Raw genomic sequence first — 5,155 nt, 5'->3', positions numbered from 1 at the left:
GGTTCTTCGTTCATAATGATCATCTCTACTCCTCCTCTCTCTTGGTGGTGATTCTTCTGTTCTACTTCTTCTTTTGGGTGAATATTCTCTCCTTTTGTAAGGAGTCATACACTCATTGGAATAGTGTCCTGGTCTTCCACATTTGTAGCAATTACGTTCACGACTCGAAGATCTTTTGTCATTGTAGGACCTTGACTTGGAGCTTCTTTCCTTGCTTCTACTCTTATAGAACTTGTTGAAGTTTTTCACCATTAAGCTCAATTCCTCATTGAAGGTTTGTTTCTCACTTGATGATGTGGGAGCTTCATATGAGGCTTTGTGAGCACCACTTGACTTGTTGTGGAGCTCTTCCTTATCCTTGGGTGACATCTCATGAGCAACAATTCTTCCAATGACTTCTGTTGGCTCGAGATCTTTGTAATTGGGCATCATTTGGATCAATGTGCACACGATATCATATTTTCCATCCAAGGCTCTTAGGATCTTCTTGATGATGAATTTGTCGGTCATATCTTCACTTCCTAAGTCGGCAATCTCATTTGTGATGAGAGCAAGCCTAGAGTACATTTCAGTGATGCCTTCACCATCCTTCATTTTGAACTTGTCAAGTTGACTTTGAAGCACATCCAATTTGGATTCCTTGACGGAGTTGGTACCTTCGTGCATATCAATCAAAGTATCCCAAATTTCCTTTGCATTCTCAAGGCGGATGATTTTGTTGAATTCTTCGAGGCACAATCCGTTGAAGAGAATATCACAAGCTTGAGCGTTGTATTGCAGCATCTTCAACTCTTCTGTGGTAGCTTCACGGTTCGGTTCTCTCCCATTGAAGAATTCACCTTGCAAGCCAATACACACAATAGCCCAAATGGCGGGCTTATGTCCAAGACTATGCATTTTCATCTTATGCTTCCAACTAGCAAAATTAGTACCATCAATGTAAGGACCTCTACGGTGGTAATTTCCCTCGCTAGACGCCATACTCTCCTAGGTTGTGAAACCAATGCTATGATCACCAAAAGCTATGGAATCAAGGGAAATGGAGACCAAAGCTTTGATACCGATTGTAGGATCGAAAGTATGTCTAGAGGGGGGTGATTAGACTACTTGACCAAATAAAAACTTAACCTTTTCCCAGTTTTAGTTCTTGGAAGATTTTAACAACTTAGAACAAGTCAAGCAATCTTAACACAATTCAAGCAAGCATGCAAAGAGTATATAAGCAGCGAAAAGTAGAGCATGCAACTTGCAAGAATGTAAAGGGAAGGGTTTGGAGAGTGCAAACACAATAGGAGACACGGATGTTTTTGTCGTGGTTCCGACACGTTGATGGAGACTTCAACCCACGAAGGGTAACGGCTGCGCGAGTCCACGAAGGGCTCCACCCACGAAGGGTCCACGAAGAAGAAACCTTGTCTATCCCACCATGGCCATCGCCCACGAAGGACTTGCCTCACTAGGGTATATCTTCACGAAGTAGGCGATCTCCTTGCCCTTACAAACTCCTTGGTTCACTCCACAATCTTGTCAGAGGCTCCCAAGTGACACCTAACCAATCTAGAAGACACCACTCTCCAAAAGGTAATAGGTGGTGTGTTGATGATGAACTCCTTGCTCTTGTGCTTCAAATGATAGTCTCCCCAACACTCAACTCACTCTCTGAAAGCACAAGTGCTCCCTAGGTGGTTTTGGTAATTAATGTCAACATATCTCTTGTTGGACTAACACTTTTATCTAGTATGTTTCAGATAAGTTCAACAATGGAGTGGCATGGACTAAAGGATGTGGGATCTCCTTCAAGATGCTAAGGACAAAGGATTGGCTCAAGCTTCAAGCTCAAGACTCTTCATTTTATATTTTAGTGATCCAAGATCACATTGAGTCTATAGGAAAAGCCAATACTATCAAGAAGGGATGAGGTGTTGCTTAATGAGTTTCTTGTTCCACAGTGCTTAGTGATATGCTCCAAAACCCTCAACTACTTTCCCACTTCCACACATATGACCTAAACCTAAAGTCAAACTCGGCCCCACCGATTCTTTTTATCCAGCGCCACCGAGTTCAGATGTCATAGCCACTGCCACAAACCCTAGGCAAATTGGTCTTACCGATAGGGATCTCGGTCTCACCGAGATGGGGTTGTAATCTCTTTGTGTATGTCCATTACCAAAATCGGTCTCACCGAGTTTGAGCAATCGGTACTACCGAGATTACAATGCAAACTTCCTGGTTGACTCATTACCAAAATCGGTCTTACCGAGTTTGTGTAATCGGTCCAACCGAGTTTGCCTGACCAACTTTTGGAAAGCTTATTACCAAAATCGGTCTCACCGAGTTTGTGTAATCGGTCTCACCGAGATTACGTTATGCCCTAACCCTAACCATATTGGTCCTACCGAGTTGCATATCGGTCCCACCGAAAATCCTAACGGTCACTAGATTTACTAAATTGGTCCGACCGAGTTTGTTGACTCGGTCCCACCGAGTTTGGTAGATTGTGTGTAACGGTTAGATTTTGTGTGGAGGCTATATATACCCCTCCACCTCCTCTTCATTCGTGGAGAGAGCCATCAAAACGAACCTACACTTCCAGCATACATTTTCTGAGAGAGAACTACCTACTCATGTGTTGAGGCCAAGATATTCCATTCCTACCATATGAATATTGATCTCTAGCCTTCCCCAAGTTGCTTTCCACTCAAATCTTATTTCCACCAGATCCAAAACCTATGAGAGAGAGTTGAGTGTTCGGGAGACTATCATTTGAAGCACAAGAGCAAGGAGTTCATCATCAACGCACCATTTGTTACTTCTTGGAGAGTGGTGTCTCCTAGATTGGCTAGGTGTCACTTGGGAGCCTCCGACAAGATTGTGGAGTTGAACCAAGGAGTTTGTAAGTGCAAGGAGATCGCCTACTTCGTGAAGATCTACCGCTAGTGAGGCAAGTCCTTCGTGGGCGACGGCCATGGTAGGATAGACAAGGTTGCTTCTTCGTGGATCCTTCATGGGTGGAGCCCTCCGTGGACTCGCGCAACCGTTACCCTTCGTGGGTTGAAGTCTCCATCAACGTGGATGTACGATAGCACCACCTATCGGAACCACGACAAAAACATCCATGTCTCCAATTGCGTTTGAATCCTCCAAAACCCTTTCCTTTACATTCTTGCAAGTTGCATGCTTTACTTTCCGCTGCTCATATACTCTTTGCATGCTTACTTGATATGTATTGTGAATGTTAAACTTGCACCTAAACTCCACTTAAACTTAAAGATCTTAAAAATTGCAACTTTGGTACTTAGTGTCTAATCACCCCCCTCTAGACACCTCTTCTCAAGGTCCTACAAGTGGTATCAGAGCATTGGTCTCCATTGCCTTGGTTTAATCACCATTGGAGGAAGATGGATGAGTCTACTTTGGGGAGTCTTAGACATAGAGTGCCTATTCTTGATGGAGAGTATTTTCATGAGTGGAAAACTGAGATGCTTGTAATTTTCAATCAATATCATTTGAACAAGTACATTGCTAACCCTTGTGCACCTCATGTTGACCCTATTCATCCTACCCTTGATGAGTCAATTGATATGATTAGGAATCTTAGAACTGCCAAACTTATCATTAGAGGATTGACTAGAAACTTGATTGGATGTTTGCCTACTCTTAAGTGTGCCTACACTATATGGAAATTTCTTGAGGAATGCTTTCCAAATTATTCCTTGAAAAATCTAGATGAAATTCTCCATAAGTCTATTGCCTTGAGTAAGATGAATACTAGTGATCCTATGTTTGGTGATCGTCTATTTGAGCTTACAAACCTTATGCGTGCCAAAGGAGATATTGGAATTATTAGTGAAATCATTTCCGAAGCTATAAAAATTCATAAGCAAGATCATTGTCAAACTCACTCTAACGAATTACCCTCTCTAGGATTTGATCCACCACATGACGATGTTGAACATGGATACTATGATGAGGATGATGATAGTGACTTTGATCTTGATGATGCAATGAGACATTTTGGTCTTATGGCAAATCTTCGTGGATATATGTCAGGAGGAAAGGAATGGGTTCTTGATAGTGGATGTACCGATCACATGACCGGAGACAAAGACATGTTTCGTGAGCTTGCTGAAAATGATAGTCCTCGAAAGTATGTCACTTTCGGTGACAACTCAAAGGGTAAGGTGGTTGGCCTAGGTAAGGTGGCCATATCACATGATAGCTCCATACAAAATGTCATGCTCGTTGAATCTCTTGGCTACAACTTACTTTCAGTATCTAGACTTGCTGATTTCGGTTTCAATGTCCTATTTACTGAAGTAGATTGCCAAGTGTTCCGTAGAGATAATCATAAAATGGTCTTTACCGGTATACGTAGAGGTGATCTTTACATTGTTGATTTCACTAAAAAGGCTCAACCTAAAACTTGCTTCATTGCTAAATCCTCAAAAGGTTGGTTATGGCATAGACGATTAGGTCACGTTGGCATGAGAAACGTTGACAAGCTTATTAAAGGAAATCATATCCTTGGAGTTAATGATGTCATATTTGATAAGGATAGACTTTGCAGTGCTTGTCAAGCAGGTAAACAGGTTGGAGGAGGCCACTCGAGCTACTTCACATGGATCTTTTTGGTCCCAACTCTTACAAGAGTCTCGGTGGAAATTCTTTTGGTCTAGTTATAGTTGATGATTTTTCAAGATTTACTTGGGTGTTCTTTCTCGATGATAAATCGCAGGTCCAAAAGATCTTCAAAAACTTCGCTAGGAAGGCCCAAAATCAATTTGAAGTGAAGATCAAGAAGGTTCGCAGCGACAACGAAACGGAGTTCAAGAACGCAAATGTGGACACCTTTCTTGACGAAGAAGGGATTTCACACGAGTTCTCGGCTACGTACACACCTCAACAAAATGGAGTTGTTGAGAGGAAGAACTGGACGCTCATCGAAATGCGAGAACGATGCTTGATGAGTACAAGACACCGAAGCACTTTTGGGCAGAAGCGGTTGAGACAGCTTGTCATGCAACAAATCGCTTGTATCTTCACAAGCTACTCGGCATACGAGCTCCTCACCGGTAACAAACCCCAAGTTGGATACTTTCGAGTATTCGACTCAAAGTGCTACATTCTTGATAAGCATCGTCATTCTAAATTTGCT

The sequence above is a fragment of the Triticum dicoccoides genome, chromosome 3B, assembly GCF_002162155.2.
Source record: "Triticum dicoccoides isolate Atlit2015 ecotype Zavitan chromosome 3B, WEW_v2.0, whole genome shotgun sequence".
Taxonomy (NCBI): domain Eukaryota; kingdom Viridiplantae; phylum Streptophyta; class Magnoliopsida; order Poales; family Poaceae; genus Triticum; species Triticum dicoccoides.
Note: the sequence above shows the minus strand (reverse complement) of the source record.